The sequence below is a fragment of the Xenopus laevis genome, chromosome 1L, assembly GCF_017654675.1.
Source record: "Xenopus laevis strain J_2021 chromosome 1L, Xenopus_laevis_v10.1, whole genome shotgun sequence".
NCBI classification, from domain to species: domain Eukaryota; kingdom Metazoa; phylum Chordata; class Amphibia; order Anura; family Pipidae; genus Xenopus; species Xenopus laevis.
The window spans coordinates 202,186,873-202,202,648 of NC_054371.1; the positions used below are offsets into that span (position 1 = coordinate 202,186,873).

General features: G+C 39.3%; 1 protein-coding gene across 2 annotated transcripts in view; it reads right to left on the minus strand.

The window, feature by feature from the left end:
• lhfpl2.L (LHFPL tetraspan subfamily member 2 L homeolog) overlaps window positions 1–15,776 on the minus strand; it is an 83,108-nt gene that overhangs the window by 44,700 nt on the left and 22,632 nt on the right. Inside the window, exon 2 of one of the 2 annotated variants that reach the window (XM_018265470.2) lies at window positions 11,969–12,051. The exons of the other annotated variant lie outside the window; for it this stretch is intronic. The gene's annotated coding sequence lies outside the window, so the exon portion shown is untranslated. The remainder of the gene's footprint in view (window positions 1–11,968; window positions 12,052–15,776) is intronic. 2 annotated transcript variants of the gene reach the window in all.

Sequence of the window (15,776 nt, forward strand, 5' to 3'; positions counted from 1 at the left end):
TGTCAAAATTAAATATAAAAAAAAAAATCTGTTTGATCTTTTGAAAAATTGATTTCTGTGCTGAAGTCTGCTAGATTATTTTCCCATGACAGTATCCCTTTAATGCTGAATCGTCAGATAGAGGTTGAATGCTTTTGTTTCTACCTGTATATCTGATGATTCAGCTCAGCGTTAGTAGAGAAAACAAAAGACCGCTGGTCACAGGAAAGATCATAATTGTAATGTGTATGTCCATCTTTACTCTCTCCTCCCTTAGAAAGTTGTATAGGCATTTTCCCCATGGTCGGCAATTAATCATGAAGGAATAATAAACATCTGGACTTACAATTTCCCAAACGCTAGCAACTAGGTTGGATTTGTATCCAATTAAATCATCACCAAGTTCTCATGAAAACATGATAAAACTAGTGTGAAAACATGATAAAACTAGTGTACAGCTTTAACAAGCAACAGAGCCTTTGTTATTGGCAGTACAGGTATGGCATCCATTATCCAGAAACGCATCATTCACAAAGCTCAGAATTATGGAATGGCCACCTCCCATAGATTCCATTTTATCCATTTAATTCATATTTTTACAAAAATTATTTCCTTTTTCTCTGTAATAATAAAACAGTACCTTGTACTTATTCTATAGAAAGTTGCAAAAGACTAGAAAGCAGAAGTCAGCAGACCATATTCCTTTTAATGACAATGCAGTAATACCGTGCGCCAAAGACCAATGGAATATTAGACACGCTCCTATAACACTACACAAACAGACAAGCCATGCACTAGATCATGCAAAAGTGATCTAGTGCATCACTTTTGTTTCCGATTCACATCTCCTCTATAAACAGCAACTTACTGCACTTCATGTTTGACTGCAAACATGGGGAGTTTCATTTAGTTCCTAGTAAATGCCTGTGTGGTGGTGACATACAAGGGTGCCAGATTCATGGCACCTTTAGCTTATGGTGTCTATTTTTGCTATTTCTAAGGGGCCAGCGCTAGACATTTATGTACCTTACTATATAAATCACACGGTGAAAGCAATGGTGCCAGCAATCAGAGGGAATGTGACCAACCACCAGTCAGTGAAGATCCAAGGTAATAACATTCAACACCAAGATGTTAGAATGATGTAATTTGCAATAAAGAAGCTCCAGTCAATTTTGGATCACTCAGATTGAATGGTCGACATGACATAATTCCATGCAGGGCAAACATAAATCCAAAGTGCCTTTGGCTCGGGCAACATAAGCAATTATGTCACTAGTGCTGCTCTATCAGAAGTAGCTAGTTCCACCACATTGGCATGTTGGATAGGGCTGATTTATGAACACAGGTGCTAAACTAAAAAAGCTCAGTTCGAATAGTAACTAAAAAAACAATTAAAAGGTAAACCACATTTAAATTAACTTATAGTATGATGTAGACAATTTGCAATTGGTCTCGATGCCCTGGAGTGTTCAAATCTGCGCTGTGCTTCTGTTTGCAGATAACTGTACAGGTCCAGGGTATCCTATTATTCAACTTCTTCATTCTTCAATGGCTCCAGGGAAGGCATGCATAGTAGAGTGAAACATTGGCTTTTTGCTGAAAGCTCAAATTTTCACTTCCCCTGCACATGCGCACCTGGGACAAGAAGGAAGAAGAAAAGAACATCGCACACAGGCCCCAGGCCTGTTCAGTTTTCTGACCTGGGGGGGTAAACACTTTACACAAACCCCCCTTGGGAATTATAACTTTACAGCCAAACCCTGCAAAAAGTCATATCGAACATAATGCAGATAAAATTAACCATATTAAAGATGGCAATACATGGGCCAATAAAAGTTCCCGAAAGGCAGATTGGGCAGGTTTAAAAATCAAGATGGAACAAGGACTGGATTGATACATTGACATAGTGATCCAATCATTGGGTGCTAGGGCCCATGAATGGATAAGCCCAATATTGCCCACTGAAGGTGGGCTGGTCTGTGACAGATCCGCTCGTTTCACAACCTCTCCAAATGAGCGGATCTGCCCAAGTAATAGGGACTTTAGTTAGTAATCTAAACTGGGACATGGACTGATGTAAATAATGCATGATCTCTGTATAGTGCGGTGGAGTCAGTGTTATAAATAAAAGCAATAATAATAACAACAGTTTTAATTTACAAACCTGGTCAGGGGGTTGACTTCTTGTAAAAGATGCTGGAGCAAGATTATTTGGACTCATGGACAACGTCTAGAGGACACTGCCAGAGACACTCACACAATCTGCATACAATTGACAAAGTCCTACTTACTAGTTGAGTTTCTCTTCATTAACAACACATGACACGCCTGCAATCTTGTAAGTCGGTGGAGACTGTTTAAGAATAATATACAATGGTGGGTTTCCAGGATGAAGCTCATGACTCTGCAAAACCCACATAGCACATAACTAAGTGTGTGAAATGACTTGCACATTTATAGATCATGTGATTCCCTAAATCTTCCTATTTTAATTAGCTACAAATACCTGTTAGATTATTCTAATGATCATTTCTCCCCTGTATACACAATACCGTGCAAAGGAAAATGTTAAAGGCTTGTTTGTGTCTTTTGAAAAAAAAAAAAAACTTTCAGTAACCAAGACACCACAGCCAAACCGAATGCATGAAAACCACAATTATCAATTACGCACAAGTCAGTTTGCCTCCTAATGGCTTCCAGATGGCTATAAAGGAAGTGGTGTTAAAATTCAATTAACCATGAAAGGTAGTCGAAGACTATTTGGAAAGAATAGGTCATGAAGTTTTACGTCCTGCCTTGACAAGTTTCAAATGTCAAAAAACTATATAGGCCCCTTCGTAGGAGAGTTTCCTTCCCACCGGATCCCCAAGCTGGAGCTGATGTGTGACACAAAGTTTGTTTTACACGAACTGGAGAACCCTTCTAGGCCTCAAAACTCACAAACGTGGAAGGGGTTAGCAACCTCGGGGTCAGTTTGTTCAGAATGGTCATTAATTCAATACTTTATTTATATATTTTCCAAAGGAAAAAGAAAGACAAGCTATTCGCAGGAGAGAGAGGTAGTGCAGCAAAAAAAATTGAGCACTTTTCTTAACAAACACTTGCTGAACAAAGTCTCAGTTGCCAAACAAGAACATTTATCTACTAATAGGGATGTATTAGAAGCACAAATAGCCCCCTCATTCCTGCAGAAAATGCTACTATAATCCATCAGCTACTACATTCCTGCCTCCTCCTACTCCTCTGCACGATTCGGTTAAAGGATTTGCCTTATGATCTTGCAGAGGATTTGCAGTCTTGTTTTTAGACAACTTTTATCTTAGATAGGGGGAACAGGCTTCAACATCCAAAATAATTTTTGATACAAATACTTTATTAATTCTAGTTTGAAATAAATAAATAAGAATATAAAAGCCTATATATGCCGATAATCATTTTTTAAAAATGATTTCCTTTTTCTCTGTAATAATAAAACAGTACTTTGTACTTGATCCAAACTAAGATATAATTAATCCTTATTGGAAGCAAACCCAGCCTATTGGGTTTATTTAATGTTTACAAGATTTTCTAGTAGACTTAAGGTATGAAAATCCAAATTACAGAAAGATCAGTTATCCGGAAAACCCCAGGTCCAGAGCATTCTGGATAACAGGTCCCATAACTGTACAGGTATGGGATCCTTTATTTGAAAACATCTTACCCAGAAAGTTATAAATTACAGAAAGGACATCCCCATAGACTGCATTTCAATCAAATAATACATTTTTAAAAATGATTTCTTTTTTTCCCTAAGCATTCTGGATAACAGGTCCCATACCTGTATATTATTATTATTATTATTATTATTATTAATAATAAATATAATGAAAGAGATTGCTCATCATTCACGTTAGCCCCTGCCCAAGTAGAGATTATAATCTAAGGTCCCTTATGATTTCTGTAAAACTCTGCAAAATATACTGTATTAGTATGTGTCAGAGTTTGGACTGCTTCACTCCTGGCACTTAGCATTAAAATGATATTTGCAAGAAATTATTTGGGCTCAAGTCTTTTGGGCCTATTGAAGCAGTGCACTATGGAAACCATGGAATTACCACCATATTTCAAGGAGGCAATAGCCCCAGGGTTCCATTGTTTCACTAGAGCAGGATTCAGAAGAGGCAGGACAGACACAATGACCACTGCCACAACTATACCGAAGTGCAAGAAGGGTGCTTGCATACAAGTACCTTCAATTTAATTTCAATGCAACCGTGCAAGTATGGCTGCCTTTCTATATTAAGCTTAAAGAATAATACTAACAGAAAGGCTAATACTCAAGTGGGAGCCAGGCACCATACATAACTACATAACTCTTATGGGCATATTTTTATGGTTTAGTCCAAAATATAAATACTTTATACTGCAATTTAAAAATCCATTTTTAATTTACCATTACAAAAAATGAACAATATGAAAAAAAAAACCTAAGAAAAATTAACAAAAAAGTATAAAATAATGTCACTGAATTTAGGGCTCCCAGGTCTCTCGCTCCAACAGGAAGCTGAAATTACACCCAGTCGTTCATAAACGTGTAAAAGGGCCATTTTTTGGGCAGAGGATTTTATTACAAGCTTTCTGTGGGATAGCGTTGCTGCACGGTTTCACCAAGACGTTGTCTTTTAAAATCATGGAAAGAATGTTATATTGAAATGTTTATTGCCGCTTTATGATGATGAGGAAGCCCAGCTTGATTAAATTAAACTATGATTTCTTCCATGCTTTTCAGAATAAACTAAAAATGATCTGTAGCTTTTCCCATACATTTGGAATTTTTTCTGCAAACAAAAGTTGCATTTATAACAGCACGTACTGCATATGACAGCACCCACTGATAATCAATGGCTGAGGTTCTCCGCTAAGAGTCAGCATACCACACACACATCCAAAGTCACATTTCTTGGGCAGATATTTATTGCATGCCATCTACTGATCCTCAAACAATACAGACATTTCTTCATGGTATTAAATGGGTCTTTGAATGTGGTCTATGATGAAATTCTTAGTCTCACCACTGTCCTACCCCCAAGCTTACTCACCTCATGCTGATAACAAGCCATACAGAGCCCAGAATGGTGTCACTAGCCCATAGCTGACAAAACCTTGTGTCTGGCAGCTGCAATAAAGTAGAAAAAGGGGCCCACTCTGAATGTTAATAATAGTGGGTGTTGGGAGTGAATGCATATTTGCTTTATAGTATAATTCTGGAAATGGCTGCTCTGTGCAATGAGAATTAACCCCAACGTTTTGGCGCAATAGCCTTGACAAATGGTGGTATGTATTTTTACTTTATGACATTGCTGTACATATATATGTTCATCTTTGATAGATAAACGAGTGACCTGTGTGTGCAATGCATTGATTGATAAATATATATATATATATATATATAAAGATTTTTATATAATTCATACCACTGTGTATTTGCAGTTTGTGAGTGTGCAAACCAACCCAATAGCTGTAATATTGTGTATTTTGGTTACTCTGTGGGGAGTATTTTTGGGTTATTTTGCACCTCTTATCCATGTCATTCTATAATTTCTAAACTCTGAATGTTAATAATAGTGGGTGTTGGGAGTGAATGCATATTTGCTTTATAGTATAATTCTGGAAATGGCTGCTCTGTGCAATGAGAATTAACCCCAACGTTTTGGCGCAATAGCCTTGACAAATGGTGGTATGTATTTTTACTTATGACATTGCTGTACATATATATGTTCATCTTTGATAGATAAACGAGTGACCTGTGTGTGCAATGCATTGATTGATAAATATATATATATATATATATATATATATATATATATATATAAAGATTTTTATATAATTCATACCACTGTGTATTTGCAGTTTGTGAGTGTGCAAACCCAATAGCTGTAATATTGTGTATTTTGGTTACTCTGTGGGGAGTATTTTTGGGTTATTTTGCACCTCTTATCCATGTCATTCTATAATTTCTAAACTCTGAATGTTAATAATAGTGGGTGTTGGGAGTGAATGCATATTTGCTTTATAGTATAATTCTTGAAATGGCTTTTGCTATACAGTACTGTAATAAGCATCAGCAGGCTCCAGGGGATTACCATACAAGTTAGTGGAGGGCAATATCCCGCGTGGTGCCGCTCATGGCTGCTGAAATGGTAATCACATGGGTGACGAAATAGTAGCAAAATATCCCTTGTCAACCAAGAAAAGAAATCATCTGCACTCATCCATATCAATTTAATTAGGACATTTAGACATTTTGTACATACAATTTAGTACAACTGCCATTTTGTTTAAACAGAAGCAGAGCGGAGGTGACCTGAACATGCCCGCTGTTGCATTTTTGGGCTAACCTCTGCTCTGCATGCCTGAACGCAAGTGGGAGCTGCACTTTTTAGTGCAGATCAACAGACCTGGGGAAAGACCCACTTCTCTTAATCTGCAAATAAAACGACAACACTTTGGGGCCGATTCACTAACTTCGAGTGAAGGATTCGAAGTAAAAAAACTTCGAATTTCGAAGTGTTTTTTGGGCTACTTCGACCATCGAATGGGCTACTACGACCTTCGACTACGACTACAAATCGAACTATTCAAACAATCCTTCGATCGCACTATTTGCGCTAAAATCCTTCGACTTCGATATTCGAAGTCGAAGGATTTTAATTCCCAGTTGAATATCGAGGGTTAATTAACCCTCGATATTCGACCCTTTGTGAATCGGCCCCTTAGAGTGCCCTGGCCCTGAGGGGTTATTTAAGACCCCAGGGGTGAGCAAGTGTAAGAGAACTAATGGGGACACTGATCTAAAGAAGACTTGTGCCCAAAGGATTGCTGCTCTCTGTACAGAGTGCCAGATCAAGAATCCCAACCCAACCCTGTCCTTACTGGCCAACTTAGATGCAGGCTGCTATCTCCTGCTTGCCTGAATGAAGCGCAAGTTACGGGGCAGCAGTTGGGGTATCTATGTGCCTGCCACCATCTGTCCATCTTGAATCAAGCCTTGCCCACAGCAAAAAAAAAAAAAACTTTTGTCCTTCTATAGGGTTACATAGCAACCAGATAATAGCTGAATATTTTTAAAATTAATAACAATTTCAAACTGTTTTAGAATATCACCGCCTACATTATACCAAGAGTTAATTTTAAGGTGAACTACTTGAGCTTGTTTCACATGGAGCAAGAAATGTTTAATTATGCTGCCAACAGAAATGATCGAACCCATTCCTAAGAAGCAGCTACTAATTTCCCAGTAAGATTGTATATAGTAACATAGTCCCAGTAACACTGAGTGTGTGCTAGTCATTGCCCGCTTTGGTGTTGATATTCCCAGGGACCTATGTACTTGTAAGAACTGAGAAGGTCGTCTTCTGCAAGGCAGTGCCAGAAACCTGTATTACAGCCTCTCCAGAAAACAGCAAATCATTACCCAAACATGATGACATTTGCATATGTTTTTATAAAAAGGCTTTGAAAGATAAACCGATAATAGTGAAATGTGTAAATGATTAGGCGCCTGTGCAAATGGAACCATCAATCATTTTGCACTGTCATGGAAGAAGGCCACAGGGTTTAGATTATAATATATCAAACAATGACTCGTGATGAAACGAGGCCACTGATGCAAAGCGATGCGTACACGAAAGAATAAACCGCCAACTACTTCCTAAAGGAGTTGCGTTTATATCCTTACCCACATGTAAGTTATTACATACGCATCATCTGAAATTCAACTCCACGTCCGCTACTCAGCGGCCATTGGAAATCAGACAAACTTTTCCCTGACAATTGTTTGCAAAGTTATAATCACAAGCATCTGTAACAGTATATCCAGCGGCATGAAAACATCAGATGCTGTGAAGTTCTATGGCTTCTATCCCATTCCCTGTATTTCAAGATGTATAAAACATTTCCTTCATTTTACCTTTTTTCTTCGTAAAAATATATCTATAACCATTGTGGGAACTCACTCAAATTGCAGAAGAGCCAGATGTATCCAGTGTCATTTGCAGAATGATACACACCTGTGTTATATTTGCAGCAGGGGTTTCCACAGACAGGGCACTTTACTATTCAGACAACATTGGAAAATAAAGTTAATTGTGGCATCAGAACATATTGGTCCACTGTTGCCTGAATATCATAGAAACCTGCATTTTTTAGCCACTATTAGGGCATCTTAATCCAGAAGAATGACAAATATTTAGTATTTATAGCAGAGCTCAGCCCCTACCCTTTTCTACAGGCGATAACTCAATTCCAACATAGGTTAGTGGTTTTGTCAGCCTCAGTGAACACAGCCCCTGTTATTCTCCACATTTGCTCTGTATCAGAGCATTCTGGGAGATATATACCATATATATATATACACACCATATATTACCTACTTTTCCACAAAAAGTAGATGCTCACTTTTAGCAAGCATAAGTGTGGGCATGGTCAGTTCAGGGCCACTGAGCAAAAAGGGTCCCACCACAATAACCAACAGTTGTCGCAGAGCAGAATTACAGTATTTATTGTAAACCATAAAAATGTAATATGTTTAAAAAATATTGCAGAGGCATTGTGCACACACAGGCTGGCATAGTAAGATTGGATTCATTTGATTTTCCCTGAGAAGAGCTTGGTAATCTAGCCTGTGTGACTTATTAACAGAGACATCCACCACCCAGGGGTGGTTTTCAAGAGGTTTTTGGCCATGTACAATTATGCTCCCTATCCCCAGCTTGGTTTATAAATTAACTACATGCCTGGGTAATCCGGGTTGGCCACTGAACCACTTACACGCCAAATCTAACACTGCTCATAAAGAAAAGCAGAACCCAAACTTGATTAAAGAAGCCATAAGAAATAATTCTACAACTAAAATGGTCATAAAAAATAAGAATACAAATAAACGGACCACCTTTCCCCTGCAAGGAGAAGTACAACAATATTATGTTAGCATTAGCTGGAGATAAATCTTTAATCCTCGCTGTTGATAGTTCTTTGGTTGTCACGGTGGGTTGCTTTAGATTGTTGGGGATTTCTGGATGGACCGCTAACTGGGAAGTATGAAGCAGACTTTGTGTCTTTGTCCAGAACATGGGGATTTTCTTCTCTGGAGCCAAGGTGCACAGATGCAATCTACAGGCTTTTCCTGTACATAATCTCAGACAGCACAAAGTATTCCACAATTGTTTATAGCGCTGCTCTTCCCTTTAGAAGGTCAAAATGGTTCACTTGTTTAAACCAATGTCCAGCCATCCGAAAGGTTTCCATGTTAAGGGGAATTTTATTATTTTGCTTATTTCTCACCTCCCACGCACTAATGCTTGTAGTTAAACTTTATCAGAAGTACAATGCAGAGGTAGGGATGTTCTGTGCACACAGGAACTCCTTATTCTCCTCCTTAGTCTGTTAATTAGAAGTGTGCAAGGCACTGTGGGAATTGAATTGCTATACAAGTACTGATGTGTGGGTCGATTTTAACCGACCCGCACAATATCCACCTTCCCTCCACCTGCGCCCACCTGAGCCCAACTTCCGGCGCTCCTTTTATAGACCCACACCGATCTGCCTTGCCGATGACGTCACAAAAGGGGTGGGGTGAGCAGGCGCGCATCTATAAAAGTTGAACCCGGAAGTCAGAAGCTGGCATTGTAAGGTCAACCCAGACCCGGCCACGACCCCGAAAGGGTATCAGGCCAGCCCACACATCACTTTATACAAACATTAAGTACATCTAAGTTGGTTGCATGAAGCCTATCGCAGTGAGCCTTCACACAAAGTTACCAGCTGTTCCCTGCCTGCTAGACCTCCGGCAGCCCATCCAATTGATTGTTTCCAAACACAGCAATCTGTGTTGGGAAACACGGAGTAAGTGGAAACAAACAAACGGAAAGGTTTGTACCTTTCAAAAATATGTAAGCATAAAAGCCTTATTTGAATGTGTTTTTAAGAAAGGAAACATATATGGCAGAATTTTCCATTGTGCATTAAAGTAGCTTTATTTTATCCTTTTTGATCGTGGCTCCAATGAAGGAGGTATTGGATGATCAATACAGGCCGACGGGGAAAAAAAACACAAAATTTCACATTCTTTCTTTAATATAATTAAGTGTCATATCAAGCCACGTTGACAAGGTGGTACAATGGTTAATGGTTTTACAGTGCAGTGGTCCTAGGCTCAATGCAGCCAGGGCACTGCCTGCAAGAAATTTGCACACTCAAAACATACATGCAGGTACTCTAGTGTGTGTGTGTGTATTAGGGATGTGCGGGATGAGACATGTTTAGGCCTATCTCCGCACAAAGTGGAGGCGCTACTTTTTATATACTTGCGCCGTGATGTCACAGTGGGGTGGGTGTATGAATATAAATAGGAGCACACAGCGGGTTAGGGTCAGGTGCGGGAAGAGTTTTTCTCAACCCGCACATCAATAGTGTGCATGTGATAGGGACTTTTTCTGTAAGCTCCACCGGGAAAGTGACGGATGTTTATGATGTATAGTCTCTGGAAAGTGTTGCAGCACTTCATATAAAAAAATAATAATAAATAATTATAACTTTACATGTATATGATAGGTACAAAAAGTTGGGCATTTTTAGGCCTATGGCACTCAGGGCATTCATCCGACGCATTGATCGAATCACCCCTCCGTCTATCACTGCTCCTTCTGCAACAGCCAGGGTACTATCCATTAAAGGGGTGACGGGTAGACAGAGATGTTTTGTCATCCACTGACCACGACGGTGTTCTTATGGATGGCATGGGCAAAACACCACGTGCCATTAGTCTTAAACTTCATGAACGTATTACACAGGGCATAAGAATTAACACTCCCCCTCTCCCACCGCCAAAGAGAAATTTCCTTAAATAGGATTTGTGCTTTTGGCTCTCGTTCAGAAGCCCATAAAATAGTAGCAGGGCATGTTACTATATCCATGGCCTTTCAAGAGAAAAGGCTGTATTAAAATTGCCATGGTGCACTTCCGTAGCTAGTGTATTACGGTTAAGTAATGTGTTTACTCTGTAGCTTCAAACAGTTTGTAGCTGGTGATTCATTGGTGCTCCCTGGTTAATTTAAACAAACAATCCCCCCCCCCCCCCCCCCGAGCAGGTTGGATTGTGGAAACAACCAGGAGATTAAGAAACATTTCCCTATTAATACACAATGGTAATGGGAATTCCAGCAGTTTCCTGTTTTAATTGTTCAATACACATTCCTGTATAAAGATGGATGTGATAAAAAGCCAAGGTTTATACAGAAAAAGAAAAAACAGAAAAATTCTGGGTAAGGGTCTGCTTTTATGATATTAAAAAAGGAACATTGTATATAAAGTATAAAGTAATATTTTTCAGTTGCATTTAACAAACAGTGAAAGGCAAATGAATATCACAACTAGGTTTGAAACATACATGTGAAGATGGGAAGGAAATTATTTACACTTCCATGGACTGTACCTGTGCTATTTTTAGGAGTCCGGAACAGCCATCATTAAGACCATTTTTATTTTTTGTAGTATTTTCCACCCCATCTGCTTGCAAAACCACACGTTTTTTCATACAGATTAATATTCCTTCTCTTTTCTTTAAAGGGTCCTTGCCAAAGCATTGTGAATGTGAAAAAAAAACCATAAGTCTCAGGGGATAAGGAAAGACTGTGACCAGCCAGCCTGAGACAATGGTAGTTTTGACAAAAGCAAGTTCTGCCAGTAACACTTTTTTTTAAGTAGGATAAACAAAAAATGTTAAAAAAAAAATAATACCATTTACCTTTTAATACTTCCATTAGATAAATACAAAGGGAAATATTAAAGGATATCTCTCCTTTTAATAGACAGTGAATTATGATAACATTACTGTTGGCTAAATCAAGTCCACAGACCTTCTATTACCTTACGCTTTTCTTTTCAGCTTAAAAAGATAACAAGAAGTGTGGCTCTAAAAAGATAATATTTAAATCTAGGAAGACCTTACCTTTGTTTTGTGCTGTATTAATTAAGATCCATAGACGTTACAGACTAACTGGTCTTGAAGTGTCACAATGATTCTCACTGTTTCTAGAGGCAAACACATACAAAGAACGACAATTAAAGAACTGGGAGCAGTAAAAAAAAAAAGAAAAGTAAAACTGAAACGGAAAGACGCTATTTTCCAGCGTGTTATGAGAGGTCGAACAACCTAATCTTTCCCGAGGTGGACAAGGACTACATGAACAACCTGATACAGTCCTCATTCCGACTGGATTTCTTAAACCTGGCAATTGACATCTGGGAGATCTTTGGCCAGACACCGGCCTTGCAGGCTCAGCGGAGGGATAAGCTGCTGACTTGGTCTGAATAGGCTGAATCAGCAGCTTAAATCTGCCCAATTTGAATGCATGAATCCATAATGGTGGCAAAATCCTATTATGTTTATTCAAGGTTTAAATGTTTTTGTTTAGTATGGCGATATAAATTACAGAAACACCCCTTATCTGGAAATCCCCAGGTTCCATGCATTCCGGATAGCAGATCCTATACCTGTACAAACATATCCTACTATATTATCATCCCACACACCCACAAGTATATCTATTGGGAGGGCATGACACAATCAGATGCCTAAGAGCTATTCATCAAAACACCATATGTGACCACACTAAAACATGAGACGCACTCAAACACATGCCTGTATAGACTTCTGTGGTTGCCATATATGTGCAGCAAGGAGCCCACTTGGGCCTAAAGCTGGACTTACACCTGAAGACATGCTAGTTTGGCGAGGTCGCCAAGAGTGATCTTTGCCAATATGGACTAGGGATGCACCAAATCCACTATTTTGGATTCGGCAGAACCCCCGAATCCTTGGCGAAGGATTCGGCCGAATACCGAACCGAATCCGAACCCTAATTTGCATATGTAAATTAGGGGTGGGAAGGGGAAAAAATTTTTACTTCCTTGTTTTGGGACAAAAAGTCACACAAATTCCCTCCCCGACCCCCATTTTGCATATGATTTGAATAGTTATATCGGCCAAGGACAATTTCTCTGCATGTATTGACGATATCAACGGGTGACTGTCACTACTATTTGGTGTGTATAACTTTCATATGATTGTTGTCATGGCAAGAACATAGTCTGATTTATACTTTTAATACTTTATTTAATCAAAATGGTTAGTTGCAGATCGGAAGACGTACAATCGTTTGACGGATATGAGGCTAAAATCTGCACATCTAGCACAAATGTGAGAGCACATGTTTTGATAGTGGCTGATAGTAGCAGAATTATAAGAGAGTAGTAATGCACAACTAGAACTTAATGACTGAAACAGGGTTATTAAGAGGCATTTAATCACTTCAGAAAGACAAACATTGGACAGTAAACATTAGGCACAATCTACACAAGGCTTAATCTGTAACATCCTCCTTGTAATTTACATTTCCACTGCTATTAATTCACTAATCCAAGAGCCAATTGCAAATGGAATAGCTGCATTCTATATGTGTTTACTTAAACAAATGAAAAATAACCTTAAATAAAAGCTGGAATACATCAACTGTAAGTAGAGTGTGCTGTTGCAGTCTTTATCATCCACTACAGCAGGGGTCTGAATTTTTTCGTTATAAAGATAGCTGGAATCTTAAAGAGATGGCAAAATTGCCTTGGAGTAGTGAAAGGAAAGACACTTACCCATTTATATACATTCATGTACATCATTGTCCGCAAAAAACTCTACATCACAATTTTTTTCCCCAGTCAAACATAGATTAAATTTTTCTGACAATAATGTCACTATGCTGTTGGAGAATGTACTATTTTGGTGTGAAAAAATGTTGGTTTCATGGATTTTACGTGCCTTTCAGATATCCGGGGAGGGGCTGTAACTTGCTTACCCCCTGCCTTTTGTCAGTTTGGTATCGGGTGGCAAGATTAGCTGTTCGCAAGACATTCCTAATGGACTCAAGCCTTTGTTTATTGTAGGCTTATCCAAGAGGTCACCTTAAGGTAATTGTAATTTGATTGACCACCACCTCATTAATACCTTTGTGCTGATTTTCAAGCACTGAAGCATTCCCAAATGAGTATAATTTATGATAAAGGTGGCCATTGACACACAGATATTATAGTACAAAACTAATCCTGCGTTTGTATGATGGTAGATGAGCCGCCCGATATCGGCAAAAGACTTGAATATCAGTTGGCTCATCAGATACAGTTAAGGCCCCCCTAAGGGCCTATAGAAGCTGCCAACAGACCGAGACAGCAGCTTATTGGCCAGTGTGTGGGGCCATCCGACAGCGTCCCCAATCGATATCTGGCCGAAAGTTGGACAGATGTCGATTGGGAGGGTAACAATCCCGTAGGATCGCGGCCGCATCTGTTTGTTGATGCGGCCCCACGATCCAACCGCCCATTTCGTCCCCATTCTTATCCGTTCGTTACGCACTAAGGCCCACGATCGGATCAGCCCGATATCGCCCACCTCAATGTGGGCATATCGGGGAGAGATCCGCTCGTTTGGCGACATCGCCAAACGAGCAGATCTCCATGTGTATGGCCACCTTTAGAATCCTGTTGTTTCTACCTGTATATCCAAAGATTCAGCTATAAATGTCTGTAATCAAAACAAACTCTCTTTCCTACGACCAGTGGCCGAAAAAAAGATGTGTATGGCCACCTTAAGGCTGCTATACACATGCCAATCCAATATGGTATCCAAACAATTGGCCACCTACTTTCTCTTGTTCCCCCCTTTAAGGTCTAACAGCCCAAACTATCAGAACAGTAGACAGTGGAGATGCAGCTCTTCTTCACTTCTCTGTTGCGGATGCACCATACCTTGGTTAACATCATGGAATGGCAGATTAAATATTCAAGCCAGCCAGATAGAGATGAACAAATATCCACTGTACATAGGGATAAGTAATGATTTTAGGTGCAGCACACACGAGCTGCTGAGAGTAAAAGTGGACATACACAGGCTGATCATATTTTTGGTACATGTATGGTGAGTTTACAGGTCATGTTCGTCTAGGTGATATAAATGTTTTCGGCAATAATCCCCTGTGGAAAGTTGTAAAGACAAACGTTCAGTGTGCCTGTTGCCCTAAAGCTGCAATTCCCAACAGATATACTGCTCCCCAACCCCTTTGATATTGCTCCCAGTTGCCTCAAAGAAGGTTCTTATTTTTAAATTTCTGGCTTAGAAGCAAGTTTTGGTTGCATAAAAACCTCTTGTAGGCTGCCAGCCGATATAGGAGTTAAACTCCCCAACTCTTTTTAGATTTGAATGTGGCTCATGATTATAAATGGTTGGGGACCCCTGCCCTAAAACATTTTGTAACCTGAGGTAGTGATGGTGTGACCCTGCAAATGGATAATGGGTGGTTACGAGGTTGTATTTCTATAGAAGCCTAAAGTGCCAATTGAGAAAAAAAAACTTGGGTAAAAGAAATCCCCCCCACCTAGGGCAGCACTGGACATAAATACAACTAGGGTTGCCACCTTTTCTGGAAAAAAATACTGGCCTTCCTATATATTTATATTTTTTCCCTATTAATAACATTGGGATCAGCCATAATTTTTACCAGCCAGGCCGGTAGAATACCGGCCAGGTGGCAACCCTAAATACAACCCTAACTGGTTGCTTCACAAGGAAATAATTGATAAATAAATCTATATAACAGGAAAATCTGTGTTTCTATGGATGAAGCTGCTGTAGAACCTCAGACAAGTACCTTACACCTCATGAATGTCATTGTCAGTTTTCGAGTGACAATCAGCATGTTGTTGACACTGTG